This window comes from Capricornis sumatraensis, chromosome 6 (assembly GCF_032405125.1).
Source record: "Capricornis sumatraensis isolate serow.1 chromosome 6, serow.2, whole genome shotgun sequence".
Classification (NCBI taxonomy): Eukaryota; Metazoa; Chordata; class Mammalia; order Artiodactyla; family Bovidae; genus Capricornis; species Capricornis sumatraensis.
Window position 1 is genome coordinate 99,484,470 of NC_091074.1, and position 22,220 is coordinate 99,506,689.

Below are 22,220 nucleotides of genomic sequence, written 5' to 3' on the forward strand. Positions count from 1 at the left end.
CATGACTCAGCAGTATTGCCTTGTTTCTGTGGTTGCCCAGCTTTCCTCCACAGGCATTTCCCACCACAATTTCGTCCCTCACATCCCCTCAATCCGTCTTTCTAGAGTCAACAGCAGCCCTCACTCTGGGATTGTGCCACAATCCCTAACGCCCTGCTCTCAGCCTCTGAGCCTTCCAGGGGACCAGTGTTCCTATCTGGGGTATGTATGGCTGCAGCAAGGACTGTCTGATTCTCTTTCCATTTAGGCTGCCAAAGATCAGCTGCTTCACTCTCAGGCTTAAATGTTTCTCCTCTAACTAAGACAATTGTCCTGATGTGGGGATTTGACCCCCTGCATCAGTTCCCCCACCCACCGAAGGCAGGTCCAGTCCTACTAACACTCCTGTTTTTTCCCCTAGTTCCTTTGTCCTACTGAGTTTTGCGTGGTTCTGTATATTCTTTTCCGCTGGTCAGGTACACCTGTCCACTCTCAGCTGGTGTTCTGTATGCACTTCTGTGTCTGAAGGTGTATTCCTGATGTATCCATAGAGAGAGATGTACTCCACGGCCACCTTCTCCTCTGTCATCTTTATCTCTCCCTGATTATTACAAGATATTGGATACAGTTTCTTGTGCTATACAGTAGGCCCTTGTTGTTTATTTTACATAGAGTAGTGTGTATCTGTTTGTCCCAAGCTCCTAATTCATCCTTCCCTACCCCTTTCCTCTTTGGTAATCATAAATTTGTTTTCTATGTTTGTTAGTCTGTTTCTGTTTTTCAAAAAAATATTTTTATTTATTAAAAAATTTCAATTTATTTTGGAGTATAGTTGATTAACAATGTTGTGTTAGTTTCAAGTGTACAGAAAAATGATTCTGTACATTTCAGAACATGTACATATTCTATTCTTTCTCAAATTCTTTTCACATTTAGGTTATTACAGAACATTGAGCAGAGTTCCTTATGCCTATACAGTACATTCCTGTTGGTTATCCTATTTAAATTTAGCAATGTGTACATGTCAATGCCAAACTCCCAATCTTTCCCTCCCCCGCACTCTTCCACCTGGTAACTCTAAGTTTGTTCTCTAATTCTGTGAGTCTATTTCTGTCTTGTGAATAAGTTAATTTGTATCATTTCAAAAAAATATTTTTAAACAAATCTTTAGTTAGTGCCAGATAGAACTTTGAAGTTCTTTACAGGTACTGTCTCACTGAATTCATATGTTCTCACTATGAGATAGGGGTTATCATTATCCCCATTTGACAGATGAGAAAATTGAGAGGTTAATTAAATTGTCCAAAGTTACAAATAGTAAGGGCAAGGCCATGTTTTGAAGCCAGGCAGTCTGGCTCCAAGTCAGTGCTCCTAACTGCCGCACTGTGCTTTCCACTTAATACTGGAGATTATCTACTCTTTCCCGTAGCCAGGTTGTGCTGCAAGTTGTGCCATGGCATTTACGCTCATGGAATAGAGACAAATAAGATTTGGTCCCTACATTCTTGGAGGTCAGAATTCAGTGGAGGAGTTCAGTAGGATTGCTTTTAGAGGTCCCAGTGACAGTTTGCATAAGGTGGAGGAGGGAGTGACTCTTGTCTGCTGTTGAGAAGGTGGTGGGCAAGGTGAAGGATGCAAGAGAGGCTTTGAAGGAAACGTGGACCAAGAACTGTAGATGTTGATGAAGTTATCAGGAAGGGAAGGGAGCATGGATGGGCCTAGATAGGAATGCTGGCCAGAGAGAATAGAGTGCTCTGAGAGTAGTAGGTGTAGGAAGCAAGTAAGTGGGTCTAAAGCTTAGCGATTTCCATTTGAGCAGAAAGAACATTGCCCAGAAGTGGTAGTTAGCACATCTGTATTATTTAAAAGGTCTACATTATCCTAAGTAAGCATGTGTTTCTCCTATAAAACTCAAAATAAAGTTATGTTATTCTGCACAATTGTTTGCTTTTTAAGATATCAACTTTTCCCTGTTCTTTTCGAGAAGTCAAAGCTATATTATGTACATGGAGTTCTTAAAATATAAGCTTTGAAATAAAAAACCAGCCTTACCACTCATTGGCTATATGGCACTGCCTTTTCTGGGCTTTAGTTTACTTTCCTATAAATTGTGAATGGTCATAACTACTCTGCTAGAGTCTGATGGAAAAAAATAAAGGAAAAAATGAAAATAAAATATAAAATAACTGCTACAGCTTGACAGAGTAGACCAATAAACATTATTTCCCATGCCCTAACCTTTGTAAAATAGTTTCCCCCATATGTTGGGTTAAATCTTGGATCTTTTACTTAAGTGGTTGAAGAGTGCTGAGAGCCCAGTTTCGTGGCCACAGATGAACTTGTTCTCGTTAGCCGCTCAGCTCCTGCGTTATCAGCAGGTACCTGCAACTCATGTACCTTAAGTAGACTCTAATTAGCCTTCTCAGCTTGGTATAGCTCTGGGAGAAACCCTAATGTACAGCCAAGAGCACTTCTCCCAATATATGGGGGGCTCTCCTGAACCCCATGCAGAACAGAGACCTAGGAGAAGCATCAGGGCATAGCCTCACCATCTTATCATCTCTGTTGGTTGCCTATGTACCCCTCTCAGCTCTCTACCCCAACAGTAACCCAGGATGCTCAGGGTTCTGTACTTTTTGTCTCCACTTCTACTATCTTTTTACAGACTGTACTGCAAAGAGATATATTTGATTTCCTGTTTCTAATTATCAGCCTATTTTCTCCACAGTTATTTTCCAATATGCTCTCAGGAAAGATTGATATGGTCCAGGTCATCCTTAGGGGGACTACTCTATATCCTTCTTCTGTAATCCTTTTAGCTATGAGCTGCTGTTCACCCTGCAGCCTGAGTGATTTTAAGAAAGGCTTACTCTTCTTAAAGTGTTCCAGTGGCTGCCTGTGCCCTAGAAGAAAAGCTGAATACCCTACCCTGCCATGCAGAGCTTTCCCGAGTTCCTTTAGCATTATCACTTGAGAAGTTGGAGCAGGACAGTGGTTGATATTTTTTACTTTGTACAATAATAAAATATGAAAGTTGTTTTTCTCCCAGAGTAAAGATGGTTTTATGAAGTAATACCTTTCTCTCAAAAAAGAGTCTGTTATGTTGGACAAGCAGAAGGAAGCTCTAGACACAAAAAGAAAAACACTTTTTGACCTGAAATTACTTGTAAGGTCCTATAAGGATGGCCTTATAGAAGATCAGCATTTAGGAGATATCTCCAGAGTGTGGGTTGTGACTTTATGAGACGTGTGTTTATGAAGCCAGATGCAGAGGGCTGTACAGATTACCCAGAGAACTGCCAAACAAAAAACTGCTTTGTGCTTTAACTGATATGCTGTGAAGTGAGATCTTTGAACAGTGAAGCATTCCTTGAGTTCTTACTTTATAGAACACAGGGAAATTGATCCTGTGGGGCAGTGTGGAAGGCAGTGTGTCCAGAAGATGGAAAAGATACTTTCATGAAGACATTTATAATTAAGGAGAGATAAAACATAGGCACAACATAAGTAGTTTGAGAACAACTATCAAGAAATAACACTAGAAACATCAGGGCAATGAGCACATTACCTGTGGGTGTGTTGAGGGGTGAAGATAGGTGGGGAGGGATGGCTGGCTGCTGGGGAAAGAGTCTCACAAGAGATGAGTTTTGAGCTGTGACTTAAGTCATTCAGATTGTTATAGATGAGTCTTCAGGAGGTCATCTGAGAAGGCAGTAATGGCTTGAGCAAAGATAGAAGGATCCTGAGGAGGTTCATTTAGGAGAAAGTTCAGAAAGACAGAAGCTAGGGATAAGGCTATGTTGGCAAAGAAAGTTGTGCTTTCCTAAACTACTGTCCAACATCTAGATTAGGATGAGCATTATGGAAACAAACAGAAAGGTACAAGAAATATTGATGTTGTTGATCAGTCGCCAAGTTGTGTCTGACTTTTCCTGATCCCGTGGACTGCAGCATACCAAGCTTCCTTGTCCCTCACCATTTCCTGTAGTTTGCCCAAGTTCATGTCCATTGAATCAATGATGCCATTCAACTGTCTCATCCTCTGTTGCCCTCTTCTCCTCCTGCCTTCAATTTTTCCAACATCAGGGTCTTTCCCAATGATTCAGCTGTTTGCATCAGGTGCCCAGAGTATTGGAGCTTCAGCTTCAACATCCAGTGAATGTTCAGAGTTGATTTCCTTTAAGATTAACTGGTTTGATCTCGTTGCTGTTCAATGGACTCTCAAGCATCTGCTCTAGCACTACAGCCCCAAAGCATCAGTTCTTTGGCATTCAGCCTCTTTATAGTCCAGAAATGTACTGGTATATACAAGAAATATACTGGTACTTAAAAACAAGTGAATTGCTTTGGGCCCTGAGTATTTTGCAATATAATTCCTGGAAAAGAGTTTCTGAGCTGCTTTGCTGAATCATTCATTCCTCCAACATCTGTTGGGTACTACGTTCCAGGATTCAGGTTAGGTGCTTCATCCTGAAATATTACACAAACACACACCGGTTTTGGGAACAGGGAAGGGTGCAAAAGACCCATGAATACTTACACACCCTCCCATTGATGGTAATGTATTAATTCCCAGAATAACACAGTGCCTGTGTGAATAAGGAAGAAAGACGTTTTTGAGAGTTTCCCTCCCTCTTTTGGTATATGGGGAAAACACCTTCCAAATCTGGCACAACAGGACCCTTGCTCCCCAGTAGACATGTGCATGAGTAGACAATCGCCTCAGCCAAGCGGGGTGATTTCAAAACTGACAACAATTTCTAGGCGTAGGATTTCAGCTCCGAGCGCCTGAGGGAACTCTGTGCTAATTCCACCAATATTTTTAGTAACCTGTAGTTCCAAGTCCAAACCTGGTCATAGCAAGAGCATAAAGGACAGATTTTTATGACCCCTGGAAACTAAGTAGTGCACATCATTTTACTGAAGAATCAAGTCAAACATTTTTATTTTACAGAATATTCTTCCTCGGGCTACACTTAAACTGTAGTATTTCAACAAATGACTTGAAGACTGTAAAATGCATATTTTGATCCTTTGTATTTAGCTCGTTAGTGAATGACCCTCATCATTTACCAGTATGAGCTGTTACTTTGTAACCCAGATCACATTCTGTGCTCTCAGCATTCCTTTTTATTGAACTGATATTTTCTCTAAGGAAATTGTCTAGGGACTATATTCACGTGTGTAAAGGAATACTGAACACAGGTATTAGTTATTTTATTTTTCTTCAGATTCCTTAGTTCAAGTAGAAAATTGTAAAAAGCTCGTATAAAAAATTACACCAACAAATATGGAGAGAACTGAGTGATACTAGTCTTCACTGTCACCTTGAATGACATGCTCGGAATGATCTTTCCTTCAGGTTAGAGGAAGTGTTTGGCCTTATGACAAAACTCATCCTTCTAATTAACCTCAACCTAATGCTGGGAGTATTTTAAAAATTAGGCTGTTTATAGCGATTTATCCCCATTTGACCTGTGTGAGTTCCCAGGTTAGTGTTTGTAACCTGTGTGAAAGAGGCTCAAGTGTAGCAGAGAGGTGGGAAGGTCAGTTTCCCTTGCTTTCATGTTTCACTGGCTTTCAAGACCCCCTAATTGAGTCTAATGATAGGAAACTGCAGTGTTTGAAATAGTAGTTGGTTAGGAGTCTCTGATGGCTCAGACCGTAAAGAATCCACCTGCAATGTGGGAGAGTCAGGTTTGATCCCTGGGTTAGGAAGGTCTCCTGAACAAAGGAATGGCTACCCACTCCAATTTTCTTTCCTGGAGAATTCCATGGACAGAGGAGCCTGGCAGGCTACAACTCATGGGGTTGCAGAGTAAGACACGACTTAGTGACGAACCCTTTGACACGACTTAGTGACGAACCCTTTCCATTTCACTAGCAGTTTCTGACACAGCCTTTCCCAACTTTTCATGAAAATGCTTATGGGGGAACAAAAAAAATCATAAAACTAAATTATCCCACATAAAAAGATTAAAGGGAAAAAGTTTGTTAACTGAGGGTGGGTTAAGAAATATCTCCTCATCTTCCCTTACTATACACTCATGCCTTACCTTATGAAACAGACCCTGTTTGAGAAAAGGATTAAAAAAAAAGAAAAATACTGTGATTCCTTCTACTCACCATCTTCCCTGTGTTAGAGACCCAGTGTTTTATCTTTTCTTCCTAAGTTAAGATTTTTTAGATGACGAAAGTGTAAAATTCTACTTCCCTATCTTTTATATTCATTTACACAAAAGATTACTGGAAAACAACAGAGTTGGAAGAAGATGGTGGGTGCTGGCAGGGGCACATAAAAAGAAATCCACACTTTCATGGAATGAAATGGACAATGTATTATTAAATGAGAGTTGTTTCATGCAGTATAAAATATGTAATTCAGTAGTATATGTAAGTGTGTATGGGCACATAAAAAGAAGAATGGAAAGATACATACCCAAAAGCAGATTATTGATGGATAGTGAGAATAGGGTGGCTTTCAATGTCTTTTATAAGATTTTATATTATAGGGTTTTTAACATAATCAGAATGTTTTACTTGAATAATCCATAAAACACTGTAACACTGTGATTTTTTTAAGGAAGCTCTTTCTGAAGGTCACGAAAAGGGGACTTGAATGAGAGGTTAGATTAAATGATATCAATTATTTTCCAAATATTGAGGAAAACTTTGCAAAAGATTGATAAATTTTAGGAGAATGTTTCCCAATAAAATATTAAAATGTATTAAAAATCAGAATATAGGAAAAAAGAGTCCTAGTAAAAGACAGATCCATGGACTAGAAGGAAGAGTGCTGAAACAGACTCTTGTGATAAAGCTCATATTAAAAATCGGTGGGAAAAGGATTACTGTATTGTAAATCACTCCAGACAGTAGACTAAACAACTCGTGGAAAAGTTACCTCATAACACATCAAAAAAAATTCCACCCAAATGAGAGATATAAATGTTTCAAAGGAACTGAAGTAAATCGGGTATAGAATAAGTAAACAACTGTAGAAGAACTGAAGCAAATGCAGGAGACTATATATCATCTGGAGGTATGGAAGTTTAATAATGCTGTCATAGGCAGAAACCATAAAATTTAAGATAGAAAGATTTGATACATAAAGAGTAAAATGTACTCTGTCAGAAACACCATAAATAAAAATAAAAGACAGATGCATAAATAATGCATTGCTTTTGTAGTCTGTGTTTTCTAATTTTTCTATAGTACGAATGGTACTTGGTGGTCTATGGAGGATGTTCATGTGATGACCGAGAGGCAGAGCGTGGAGGTTGAGGGGATTTTGGTGCCAGATCGCCTCTGTTCCAACCCTGGGATGCTTCTTGTGTGACACTGGACAATTGAGCCTAACCTCTCTGTGTCTCAGTTCCCTGATCTTTGGAATGATGATGGAAACTACCCTGAAGGTGTAAGGATTAAACGTATTAATAGATATGCATGGCTTTTAGAATAATGCCTGTTCTACAGTGAGCACTCCAAGTGATGGCTTTTATTCTCTAAGACCTTCCTGGTTTCAGCATCATGCAATTCTATGGAGGACTAGAGAGTGAATAATTAGAGATGGAAATGGCAACCCACTCCAGTATTCCTGCCTGGAGAATCCCAGGGACAGAAGAGCCTGGTGGGCTGCCACCTGTAGGGTCGCACAGAGTCGGACACGACTGATGTAACTTAGCAGCAGCAGCAGAGAGTGAATAGGAGCTGGGAGCAAACTATTCCTTTCCCAGTAGAATAATTGACTTCAGAAGAGGGTAACAGATCAAACAAATTGTGCTTTTAGCTCAAGGGATAAGAGAAGCCTGTAGTTCCAGGTATGGTCAAATGTGGCCCACTGATAGAACAAAAATTAAATTACAGACATAGAAAAAGAAACAGAATAAGAATCAGTATATCCTCTCTACTATCTGCATAAGCAAATCAAATATATAAAGTGATAGCATGAATTGTATGGAGGTAGAAGGGAATAGGTGAGGAGCAAGGTTCTCTTTGTTATCACACATGGACACTAAATGCAATTCCAATTTCCCCTAATTTTCTTCTTTAGATGAAAGCTGGAACTCTGGATATAACTGATACAAATGACTCCTTTTCTCAACTTAGTCTTCTATTTCCTGTTTGACTCTGTGGCAGCAATGATGAGTTGCTTCATTGTTGCTCCATGCTTGCCGGCATGACACAAACCTATCAGAGCTGTGATGAAAATAATAGATGTGCTGAGGAGAGGGCCAGTCATTGTAAATTTGCCATGTAGCCACATTGATATCTGCACCAGGGAAAAGTAGCAATTAACTGAAATACAGCTGTTTTGAAGTTGATTGGGGAAGAATCGTGACCAAAATACATAATGGGTTTAGAGGCTCCCTATTTTTTCTTTTAAAATTATTGTTTTTTTCTTCTTTAGTACAAAAACAACATGCGATAATTGTAGAAGAAAAAAAAAAAAAGGAAATAGAGACCAGAAAAATATCAAAACCTGTAACCCCAACTCCTAATCTTGTAGAGGGTTAAAGAATGAATGGGTTCAAGGAGCAAACGATTCTTTTAAGAGTAGAACATTTTGGTATATATCCCTCTGATCTTTTACTTCATCTTTTTGCAAAAATGTAGTTAAATGATGTTTGATGTCTTATACTTCTTTTTCACTTAATATTTTACAAATATATAAAGATTATAAAACATTTATGAGCCAAATTTTAATAGCTACATAAAATTCTGTTAAAAATCTATTATAATATCATAGTTTATTTTACCTATTTTTTGATTTTGGACACTTAGATTACCTCTGTCCTGTGACTATTGTTGTATAGAAATCTTTGGGCATGTGAGTTATTTCCTTCGCCTAAATTCTTAGAAATTAAATTTCTAGTTTAAAGTTTGTAGATATTTCAAGGAACTTGATCTTTTGTGAAATTGCTTTGAAGAAAGGTATTATAAATTTATTATTTATATTTTATATACCAGTTTGTTATATACCTAATTCTCCTTATCTTTGACAGGCCTAGGCATTGCAGCATTTTTTATCTTTCCATTCTGACTGGACTAGTCTTGTCCTCTAAAAGATTTCCAGTGGTTCTGGGAGAACTGATTAAACACATGGAAAAAAATGAACTTAAAGGCCTACTTCACACTATAAACAAAACAATTAAGAATAAATTGACATATTTAAATGACAAATTATAACATTTCTAGAAGAAAACATAGGAGGATATCTTTGTAAACTCAGGGAAGACACAGATTTCTTATGAAAGTCACTAAGTATACATAAAAAATTGATGAGTTATACTTTGTTAAAATTAAATGTGTTTTCTCGTTAAGAGACATTGTGAAGAAAATGAAAACGAAAGCCTGAGATGTTAAAGTGTATTCATCTGTATATGAATACATACTTGTACATGTACGAAAGGATTGTAGCTAAAACATATAAAGAACTTCCATAACTCAATAATAAAAGATAAATCACCCAATTTAAGTGGTATTAAGGACATGAAAAGAGATTCAACATCACTAGTTATTAGGAAAGTGCAAATTTAAATCACAGTGAGAAACCATTTCAAACCCACTGCTGTGGCTAAAATTAGGAAGCCTACACCAAATGTTGCCAGGGGTGTGAGGCAACAGAACCGTATTTTGTTTGTGGGTGTAGAAAATGGTATACTCATCCTGGAAAATGTTTTGGCAGTTTCTTAAAATGTTTGAATCTTCACCTTCTCTGAGGTGTGTCATTTCTACTTCTATGTATTTCCCTAGGGAGAAATGAAAACATCTATCCTATCTGTCCAAAAAAAAAAAAAAAAAAAAGGTGTGTACGTGAATGTTCGTGGATCGTGGAAGCTTATTAATAGAATCTCCAAATTGGAAACAGCCCAAATATCCCTCAACCGGAGAATAGGTAAACTCATATATTTATTCAATGAAATACAGCTAGCAATGACATGGAAAAATCTTAGAAACATTGTATTGAGTGAAAGAAGATAGACACGAAAGAGTTCCCTTATAAGAGTCCATTAATAGGAAATTCAGTGGTGGGCAAAACTGACATGTGGTAGAAATCAGAGCAGTGGTTGTCAGTGAGGTCTTCTATTAATGATGAAGAGCGACATGAAAACTCTTTGGAGTGATGGAAATGTTCTGTATCTCCACAGGTTTTTGTTTATATGGATGTATGTATGCGTGCTCAGCTGATCAGTTGTGTCTGACTCTTTGTGACCACATGGACTGAAGCCCCCAGGCTCCTCTCTCCATGGGATTTTCTAGGCAAGAATACTGGGGTGGGTTGCAATTTTCTCCTCCAGGAAATCTTTCTGACCCAGGAATTGAACCCAAGTCTCCTGTGTCTCCTGCATTGGCAGGCAGATTCTTTACCACTGAGCCACCTGGAAAGCCCCACATGGGTGTATACATTTGTCAAAGCTTGTAAAACTGTACCCTTAAAAATCTGTATTTTTCTCTGTATGTGAATTTTACAATAATAAAATTAATTTTTGGAGGGAGGCTCAAGAGGGCATATATATATATATATATTCTTATGACAGATTTGAGTTGTTTTGTGGCAGAAACTAGCACAATACTGTAAAGCAATTATCACCAATTGAAAAAAAATTCAAAGCCAGAATTCAAAACTCTATGGATAGTGAGTGCAATCATAAACAACTGAAAATGAATATGTAAAAACTAACAAAACTTTTTGGGGTAATAGGAAATGGGGGATTTTTGTTTTTAAAAGTTCTTTTTATATTTCTGTATTTTTTAATTTTTTAATTTTTTTGGTGTCTTTTTTGAATTTGTTCCAATACTGTTACGGTTTTGGCTGCCAGGCATGTGGGATCTTAGCTCCCCAACCAGGGATTGAGCCCACACTGCCTGCACAGGAAGGTGAAGTCTTAACTTCTGGACTGCCAGGGAAGTCCATGTATTTTTATTTTTTAAATGCAAAAATAAAGAAATTTTGTTCAAATGAAAAAAAAAATTCTGATATTTTAAAGATTTCAATGTAGAAGTATAAAATAATGAAATTTAGAAGCATATATTTATAACCTTGGGTGGGGTGAACTTCCTAAGCAAGACAAGAAACCCAGTTTCAATGAAACTGATATATTAAACTTCAAGAAACCTGAAAATGTTTATGTTTAAACATAGCATGCTGCTGCTGCTGCTGTTAAGTTGCTTCAGTCATGTCCGACTCTGTGCGACCCCATAGACGGCAGCCTACCAGGCTACCCCATCCCTGGGATTCTCCAGGCAAGAATACTGGAGTGGGTTGCCATTTCCTTCTCCAATGAATGAAAGTGAAAAGTGAAAGTAAAGTCACTCATAGCGACCCCATGGACTGCAGCCTATCAGGCTCCTCCATACATGGGATTTTCCAGGCAAGAGTACTGGAGTGAGTTGCCATTGTCTTCTCTGTAAACATAGCATAAAAGAAAGCAAAGATACAAAATGAAAGAGAAACAAATATTTCAATACCTATGATGGGCAAAATTTAACAACCTTAATAAACAATGACCTATAAATGGATAAGAATAAGGCAAATGACTTAACAGAAAAAAATGGGTGAAGTATATGCACAGATAATTCACATAAAGAAGAATGAAAATAGCCAGTAAATACATGAAAAGATGCTCTGTTTCACTTGCAGTCAGGGAAAAAAATATTAAACTGCTAGTGCAGTAAAAATGGGAAATTTTGGAAATATTAAGTGTTGGTGAAATTGGAAAATGGGTAGTCAAACTTCACTGGTTGAAATTTGAATTGCTTGAAATTTTTAGGAAAGCATTGGGCAATATCTATCAAGACAAAATACATTAAATCATTTGCCCTTGTACTCCCTTTTGATAATATCTACTATGGAACAAAAGCACAACTACTTAAGGATATGTGAATAAGGATATTTAATGTTGTTTGTAGTAGGAAATAAACAAGCTGGGAACAATGAGAATGAACATTAGTAAGAGACTGGTAGAATAAATTATAATAATCTTTATTGCAACTGTTATACCAAAATTAAAAAGTAAATCAGACTTACATATATCGACCTAGAGGGAGTCCAGTGATATATTATTATGTGAAAAGAGCAAGTTGGAGACTAATATAGAACATGTTAATCCATTCCAGATTTTAAAGAAAGACATGCAAATACAGATATACACCTTATTAGAGCATAAACATGTAATAATTCTGCTTTCTACAGTAATTGTCACATTCATTTTTCTTTCAAAGTTCCTCCCTACTGAGTAACAGTCATGGTTAGTAATAATATTTAACCAAATTCCATAACTTTTCAGTTTTTACAGTCTCATTTTTGTCTTCAAGAGGCAACCAAATATATGTCTGAGCTGTGCTTTTTATCCCATTTTCAACAATCTGATAAGACACTCCTCCTCTCTTCCAGAAGAGTAAGAGGGCAGAATGGTTGATGGAAATTTCTCAAGAGGGTGGATGTTTTGGTAAAAATAACTCTTGGGTGAATTCACACAGGACTTCAAAGAAAGAAAGGGATTGGCTTAGCCTATACTGATTCTTATCTCTGTTGATAAAAGATAGAATTACTGCTGCTGCTGCTGCTAAGTTGCTTCAGTCGTGTTTGACTCTGTGCGACCCCAGAGACTGCAGCCCACCAGGCTCCCCCATCCCTGGGATTCTCCAGGTAAGAATACTGGAGTGGGTTGCCATTTCCTTCTCCAATGCATGAAAGTGAAAAGTCAAACTGAAGTAGCTCCGTCGTGTCCGACTCCCAGCAACCCCATGGACTGCAGCCTACCAGGCTCCTCTGTCCATAGGATTCTCCAGGCAAGAGTTCTGGAGTGGGGTGCCATTGCCTTCTCCATAGAATTACTAGACTGCTAGTAATGATGATTACTAGTGAAGATTCCACTTGCTTTTTCACTGTATCAATTTAACTAGTTCCTCGCTATATTGAGGTTATTTATAGTAGTAAGGGAGAAGGCAATGGCAACCCACTCCAGTACTCTTGCCTGGAAAATCCCATGGATGGAGGAGCCTGGTAGGCTGCAGTCCATGGGGTTGTGAAGAATCAGACACGACTGAGTGACTTCACTTTCACTTTTTACTTTCATGCATTGGAGAAGGAAATGGCAACCCACTCCAGTGTTCTTGCCTGGAGAATCCCAGGGATGGCGGAGCCTGGTGAGCTGCCGTCTATGGGGTCACACAAAGTCAGACATGACTGAAGCGACTTAGCAGCAGCAGCAGCATAGTAGTAAGGTGGAGAAGGCAATGGCAACCCACTCCAGTATTCTTGGCTGGAGAATCCCAGAGACAGAGGAGCCTAGTGGGCTGCCGTCTATGGGGTCGCATGGAGTCGGACATGACTGAAGCGACTTAGCAGCAGCAGCATAGTAGTAAGGAGATCAGCCCTGGGTGTTCTTTGGAAGGAATGATGCTAAAGCTGAAACTCCAGTACTTTGGCTACCTCATGCAAAGAGTACACATTGGAAAAGACTCTGATGCTGGGAGGGATTGGGGGCAGGAGGAAAAGGGGATGACCGAGGATGAGATGGCTGGATGGCATCACTGACTTGATGGACGTGAGTCTGAGTGAACTCCAGCAGTTGGTGATGGACAGGGAGGCCTGGCATGCTGCAATTCATGGGGTTGCAAAGAGTCAGACACGACTGAGTGACTGAAATGAACTGAACTGATCTGATAGTAGTAAGAGATAAATATCTTATTGGAAAATTAGTCCGCATGGGTGCATAATAAGAAAAAGACTGTTAGGTAGAAAGAATATCTAGTGAACTAAATTAATAAAACATCTTCCTTTTAAAATTCATATAAATTATGACTCTTAGCTTCCAACTCTGTCTGTCCAGTAATAGGGGCATCTTTGTCCCTTGGGGGCTCCCAAAGAATGAGAATTGATCTTATATTGCAAATTTTTTGGTCTTTCTTAGGGCATTTGAGCTGTTTTCAAGTGACTTAGGCCTGGTTTATGAGTGCAGGAAATCAGTTATATATGTTTACTTCTTTTCCATCTACTCTGCGTTCCTCTGGTTCATATTAGTATCTCTATTCCTTCCTCTACTGTATTCAGTTCAGCACAGTTCAGTTCAGTCACTCAGTCGTGTCCGACTCTTTGCGACCCCATGAATTGCAGCATGCCAGGCCTCCCTGTTCATCACCATCTCCCAGAGTTCACTCAGACTCATGTCCATCGAGTCCGTGATGCCATCCAGCCATCTCATCCTCTGTCGTCCCCTTCTCCTCCTGCCCCCAATCCCTCCCAGCATCAGAGTTCTTTCCAATGAGTCAACTCTTCTCATGAGGTGGCCAAAGTACTGGAGTTTCAGCTTTAGCATCATTCCTTCCAAAGAAATCCCAGGGTTGATCTCCTTCAGAATGGACTGGTTGAATCTCCTTGCAGTCCAAGGGACTCTCAAGAGTCTTCTCCAACACCACAGTTCAAAAGCATCAATTCTTTGGCGCTCAGCCTTCTTCACAGTCCAACTCTCACATCCACACACGACCACAGGAAAAACCATAGCCTTGACTAGACGGACCTTAGTCGGCAACGTAATGTCTCTGCTTTTGAATATGCTATCTAGGTTGGCCATAACTTTTCTTCCAAGCGTCTTTTAATTTCATGGCTGTGGTCACCATCTGCATTGATTCTGGGGCCCAAAAAAATAAAGTCTGACACCATTTCCACTGTTTCCCCATCTATTTCCCATGAAGTGATGGGACCGGATGCCATGATCTTCGTTTTCTGAATGTTGAGCTTTAGGCCAACTTTTCCACTCTCCTCTTTCACTTTCATCAAGAGGCCTTTTAGCTCCTCTTCACTTTCTGCCATAAGGGTGGTGTCATCTGCATATCTGAGGTTATTGAAATTTCTCCCGGCAATCTTGATTCCAGCTTGTGTTTCTTCCAGCCCAGCATTTCTCATGATGTACTCTGCATATAAGTTAAATAAGCACGGTGACAATATACAGCCTTGATGTACTCCTTGTCCTATTTGGAACCAGTCTGTTGTTCCATGTCCAGTTTTAACTGTTGCTTCCTGACCTGCATACAGATATCTCAAGAGGCAGGTCAGGTGGTTTGGTATTCCCATCTCTTTCAGAATTTTCCACAGTTTATTGTGATCCACACAGTCAAAGGCTTTGGCATAGTCAATAAAGCAGAGATAGATGTTTTTCTGGAACTTTCTTGCTTTTTCCATGATCCAGCGGATGTTGGCAATTTGATCTCTGGTTCCTCTGCCTTTTCTAAAACCAGCTTGAACGTCAGGAAGTTCACGTATTGCTGAAGCCTGGCTTGGAGAATTTTGAGCATGACTTTACTAGCATGTGAGATGAGTGCAATTGTGTGGTAGTTTGAGCATTCTTTGGCATTGCCTTTGTTTGGGATTGGAATGAAAACTGACCTTTTCCAGTCCTGTGGCCACTGCTGAGTTTTCCAAATTTGCTGGCATATTGAGTGCAGCACTTTCACAGCATCATCTTTCAGGATTTGAAACAGCTCAACTGGAATTCCATCACCTCCGCTAGCTTTGTTCATAGTGGTGCTTTCTAAGGCCCACTTGACTTCACATTGCAAGATGTCTGGCTCTAGATTAGTGATCACATCATCATGACTATCTGGGTAATGAAGATCTTTTTTTGTACAGTTCTTCTGTGTTTTCTTGCCACCTCTTCTTAATATCTTCTGCTTCTGTTAGGTGCATACCATTTCTGTCCTTTATCAAGCCCATCTTTACATGAAATGTTCCCTTGGTATCTCTAATTTTTTTGAAGAGATCTCTAGTCTTCCCCAATCTGTTGTTTTCCTCTGTTTCTTTGCATTGATCGCTGAAGAAGTCTTTCTTATCTCTTCTTGCTATTCTTTGGAACTCTGCATTTAGATGCCTATATCTTTCCTTTTCTCCTTTGCTTTTCACCTCTCTTCTCTTCACAGCTATTTGTAAGGCCCCCAGACAGCCATTTTGCTTTTTTGCATTTCTTTTCCATGGGGATGGTCTTGATCCCTGTCTCCTGTACAATGTCACGAACCTCCTTCCATAGTTCATCAGGCACTCTATCTATCTTGTTATTGGCTGATTGATTTTTATTTATTTTAGGGAGGAAGAAGAAGTAATTTACTGTATGGAAGGCGCCTACTCTCTGCTTACCAAAATGGGATCCACCCCGTCCACTTGACCTGTATTCACAGACCAACGCTGGGATATCTTTGTTGACTTTTCTCGGGTCTCTTCTTCCTTGTGCACATGTGCTCAGTTGTGTTTGACTCTTTGCCCCCGCCCCCCCCCCCCCCATGGACTGTAGCCCAGCAGGCTCCTCTGCCCATGGATTTTTCCAGGAAAGAATACTGGAGTGGGGTGCCATTTCTTCCTCCAGGGCATCTTCCCGACCCAGGGATTGAACCCACATCTCTTCTGTCTCCTGCACTGGAAGGCGGATTTTTCACCTAAAGTCTCCTGTGTCCTAGGTCTTTGCTTTTATTGCCTTTGTTCATGGTTAAGATTATTTACTCTCTTCTTCTCCTCCTCACATGTTTCAGTGTCACTATTCAAAGTAGCTGAGAACTTGGGACAGTAGCTGAAGTCTCTACCTAATACTGGCCTGGCCATAATTCTGATTTCTGACAGTGGTTCACAAAGTTGGCAAGCTGCATGATGCTGAGGATTTGCTGCACATAAACGAAATTACATACAGGACATTTCTGTGTGAGCAGTTGCTTTCACTTTGGGCCTGATCCTATTAACACAATGCCTGCTGCTGCTGCCGAAGAGAAAAAACTATTTGAAATGTTTATAAGAAGTCATGATTTATAAAATGCAAATCATAAAGAAAATACATTTAGAGCTGGAAGGGACAAAAGTTGAACCCTCCCATTTTATAGTTAAGGAAAGGCAAGCTTAAGTGACTTACTGAGGTTACACAGCTAGAAGAATGAGGAGTCTTGGAACTTGCTGTTGGTGAACTATTGTGAAACTGAAAACAGAAACAGTATAGGAAAGCAAATTCAGAAAGCCCATGTTTTTTCCTACTCACTTAACAACCTAGAAGTTTAAGATGGTACTTAGTTACAGTGTTCTATCCATTTGAGAGCCATACAAAAAAATCCCTTTGTAAAATAAAAGCCTTTCTTGTGTTAAGGTGCTCTAGATCTTCCAAAGGTAGAGTAGATTAGCTCATTAACTTTTCTGTCTTTCTAACACCTTGCCATTGTCATTTAGGGAACAATTGGTAATCTTGAAATGTGCAGAACCGGGGATTGTACATTAAATCATTTGGGAGCTTTATAAAAGCATCACTGTGACTATTTGGGGGCTTTAAAAAAAACATCAATGTGGCCAGGTCCCATCCTTAGAGACTATGATTTGATTGGTCTGGAGGAGGTTGAGGAATGAAGTTTTCTTTTTTTTAATTAAATTAAAAAATATTGGAGTATAGTTGATTTACATTGTTGTTAGTTTCAGGTAAAGTGATTCAGTTATACATATGTCCATTCTTTTTCAGATGCTCCATATAGGTTATTACAGAATACTGAGTAGAGTTCCCTGTGCTATATAGAAGGTCCTTGTTGATTTTCTATTTTATATATAGTAGTGTGTATATGCGGAGAAGGCAATGTCACCCCACTCCAGTACTCTTGCCTGGAAAATCCCATGGATGGAGGAGCCTGGTAGCTGCAGCCCATGGGGTTGCTAGGAGTCAGACACGACTGAGCGACTTCACTTTCACTTTTCACTTTCATGCATTGGAGAAGGAAATGGTAAGCCACTCCAGCGTTCTTGCCTGGAGAATCCCAGGGACGGGGAGCCTGGTGGGCTGCTGTCTCTGGGGTCGCACAGAGCTGGACACAACTGAAGCGACTTAGCAGCAGCAGCAGTGTGTATATGTGAATTCCAAACTCCTAATGTATCCCTTTCCTTACCCATTTTCCTGTTGGTAACCATAAATTTGCCTTGAAAGCCTGTGAGTCTGTTTATGTTTTGTAAATATAAAACACAAAAAGTTCATTTGTGTCATTGTTTTAGAGTCCACAGATAAGTGATATCATATAATATTTGTCTGTCTGATTTACTTCACTTAGCATGATAATCTCTAGGTCCATCCTTGTTGCTGCAGATAGCATTATTTAATTCTTTTTTATGGATGAGTATTATTTCATTGTATATGTGTACCACATCTTCTTTATCCTAAAATGAGTATTTTTAAAGACTTCTAGATTATTCCAATGTACACCCAGATTTGAAAACGATTACTCTAGAATAGTGGTTCGCAAAGTGTGGTCTCTGGCCCAGCAGCTTTGCCATTGCCTGGAAACTTGTTTGAGATATAAATCCCCAGACCCTTTCCTAAACTTTCTGAATCAGAAACTTTGAGGGTAGGGACCAGCAAGCAGTGTTTTAACAGGCTCCCTAAGTGGTGCTAATGAATGCTAATATTTGAAGAAAACTACTGGTCTGACCCAGGATGGGCAAACTATGTAGCCTGTTTTTGTAAATAAAGTTTTACAGGAACATGGCCACACTCATTCACTTATATATAATACAATGACCTAGTTCAGTAGTGACCAAGATTGTATGATCCACAAAACCTGAAACGTTTACTATTTAGCTTTATAAAGAAAAATTTTGCTGACCCCTAAACCATGCTTTCAAATTTTACTGTTCAGATGGGGATCTTGTTAACTTGCAAACTCTAATTCAGTGTGCCTGGGGTGTGTGTTCACTCTGCTTATAAAGTATATACTCCAAGACTGAAGGCAGGAGGAGAAAGGGGCAACAGAGGATGAGATGGTTGGATGGCATCACTGACTCAATGGACACAAGTCTGAGCAAACTCTGGGAGATAGTGAAGGACAGAGGAGCCTGGAGTGCTGCAATCCACCGGGTCACAAAGAGTCGGACTTAGCGACTGAAGAGCTCCAGGAGTTCTTGGAGAGGACATGCTACAGCCTACGAGAACTTTTCAAAATAAACATGTAGTCGAGAATGGGGGCAAGAGGGGTGGAGAGAGCAGTTGTTTGTTGGAATTTAGCGACAGGAAGGGCGTGTGGCCTACAATAGCTCTTCCATTGACTGTCTTGTCCTTTCTACCCTGAAAGCCACTCTGAGGATCACACAAGTATTAGGGTCACAAGGTGGCCGAGGAAGGACTAGCATCCAGAGCTAGCACTGCGCTTTGCGCAAAGAGGGTGATGATTATATTTGACTGTTTGATAGGACTCAGGTGTCTTGGTGTGTAGTCTGGTCAATTTCTGGAACAAAGTAGCTTTCAGTGCGCATGCGTAGACCCCTGGGCTCGACTGAGCGCTCTCGGCTTGTAGGCAATTTCATCCTGACCCTGTGACCCTGCCTCCCTGGGACTCACCTGTATAGTTAAGTTTCTGAGAGGGACAAAACCCTAACCCTCATAGGACCAGGCAGCCTTTGTTAGAAATTGCTTTGTTCGTGGGGACTCTGAGCACAAACATGTTCTTAAGCTTGTCCTGGTAGCCCCATGACTGTGAGGTGCTGGGAGCGGGAGACGTCTGCTTGAAAACGAGGGCGGTGGGAACGAAGGGCCAGGAAAAAGCACCTCCCAGCCGCAGCCTAACGGCTGACGTGGTGCGGGGCAGCCTATAGTACAGCAGCCATATTTTCCGAGTCTAGTCTGTGACTAAATAATATGGCACAGATGTTGCTGAATATTTTATGATTAACTTGCCCGAGGGGTCTCTAAATGTTTTATAATTTCTGGGTAAATAAAGCAAGCACTGGGGACCTCGTGCTCTAAGCAGCAGGTTCACTATTGTTATCCTGCTGCGGATAGGAGACGTTCCTTCTCCCAGTCACACTTTGACAAGGCAATAGCCGTAAAGGTTAAAGTTCCTGTGTGAACAGTGAGAACACAGGAAAATAACATGTAACCGGATGGTGAAGGCTAATTTCAGGACCTTTGTAATGATTCTGTAACTTGATTTTGGACAAAATCTTGAAAACTGAGATTGATGTTTCTTGGTTTTTTGGGTTGAAGCCTTTTGGGATTGACCGATGGGGCAGGAGTGTTTTCTTTATGATGGAGGTGGGTACAGTTGTTGGTCTAAAAGGGACAAATTCATCTCAAGATTAGGTCAGCTCAGTGTGAGGAAGCCCTTTGAATCTTCCGGTGATCTGTCTTTAACCCACTTCGGCATCCTAAACAACAGAGGGCGCTCTACTGACAGCAATCTGAGAGACCCGTCTCCTGGGTGAGGACAAGATGATCTGAGTTGTGCGCCTGGGTCTACGCTTCATTTACTTCTTCACATATGTTCAGTGAACTCATGGTGGAATGCTGGTCCACGAGCAAGGTAGGGAGTGTGAGGGTGTGGGAGACGGGGTTTAGAGAGGGGAGGAATGGCACTACACTGTAGGGAGATGTGTGGCTCAGGGACTTAGGAGACAGAACTTCAGATTCTGGTGCTGCTTCTTACTGGCCTTGTCTGTGAGCAGTTATGTTTCCTCCCTGCAGTTTCCTCCTTAATAAAATGGTGATAAATACCAACTCATTTGAAATAAGTATTTGGCACAATGCCTGGCTCGTAGGATGTGTTCAATAAATAACAGCTTTTAAAAGAAGCTAGCAAGCAAACATGTTCTTGGGTTCAACTAGAGGAAGAGAGCAGAGAAGGCACTGGCAGTCCACTCCAGTGCTCTTGCTTGGAAAATCCCATGGACAGAGGAGCCTGGTGGGCTATAGTCCATGGGGTCGCGAAGAGTCGGACACGACTGAGTGACTTCACTTTCACTTTTATGCATTGGAGAAGGAAATGGCAACCCACTGCAGTATTCTTGCCTAGAGAATCCCAGGGACGGGGGAGCCTGGTGAGCTGCCGTCTATGGGGTCGCAAAGAGTCAGACACGACTGAAGTGACTCAGCAGCATCAGAGGAAGAGAGGCAGAACATAAGTAGGGAGCCTGCTCATTTACTGTGCTGGCATAACTCATTTTAGAACATGTTACACAGACTAAGATTTTATATGTATATATTCCTGTTAACCTATTGATTAAAAACAATCCATTATAAGATGTGGATAAGTTTTGTCTATTATTTCATATTGGCTTTCCATTTATTTGGGAGATGCTGGATTTTTTTTTTCACATCTAAATGATTTGACAGTGTGAAATTCTAAAACAGAAGTTTGAAATTGTTCTCTCAAATAATCCTATGTTTTTTTAGACAGAAACTTGATACGCCCCCCAAAAAAACCAACTTAAAGAAGAAAGGTGATGTGAACTCTTTGGTGGTGCTTTCCAAACCTCATTCCAGATTTAGGGTCTGAAGATACAAAAGAAATGGCTTTTCCCACATTTCACTTCAAATGGTAGGAACCTTCTTTGACACAGATGATGGAATTTCAGAGCCAGAAGAGTCCTTGAGCTTTTCATGCTTTACAAAATACCTTGCCTGCCTCCTTCCCTCCCTCCCCCCACCCAATTAAATAATCTCTTAGCTGTGAGGCTAGGTTAGCAGCAGTTTTACAAGCATCTCAGGTGATTCTGATGCAACCAGCCATGTAAACCCTTGATTTATACCAGCTGATTTTCCTGATGAAGTAAGTACTTTTTGCTGGTAGGAGAAGGCCATCTTTTGCTGAAGGCCATCTTTCCTGTGGCCTTCAAAATCCTGTTAACCTATCGATTAAACACAATCCTTTATAAGGTGTGGATAAGTTTTGCCTGTTATTTCATATTGGCTTTCCATTTATTTGGGAGATGCTGGTTTTTTTTTCACATCTAAATGATTTGACAGTGTGAAATTCTAAACTAGAAGTTCGAAACTGTTCTCTCAAATAATCCTATGCTTGGGCTTCCCTGGTAGCTCAGACGGTAAAGCGTCTGCCTGCAACGCGGGAGACCTGGGTTCGATCCCTCGAATATCCCCTGGAGAAGGAAATGGCAACCCACTCCAGTACTCTTGCCTGAAAAATTCCATGGACTGACGAGCCTGGTAGGCTACAGTCCATGGGGTAGCAAAGAGTCAGACATGACTAAGCAAATTCACTTCACTTCTTTCAAAAATCCAACCAGTTAGAAACCTTCAACAACTTGCCCAGCCCCTTTCTGCCATTTCCCTTCAGTTTTCAGGGTGAAGTTCAAGGTCTTCAACTTAACTTACAGCTCTTTTCACTATTTGCCTCTTGCTACACCACTCCCCTCAGTGTTTCTGTTCCGCTACTTCTCCCAGACATCCTTCGTCTAGTTGTGCCCAACTGCTTGCCTTTCTAGAATGTGGAGTGATGCT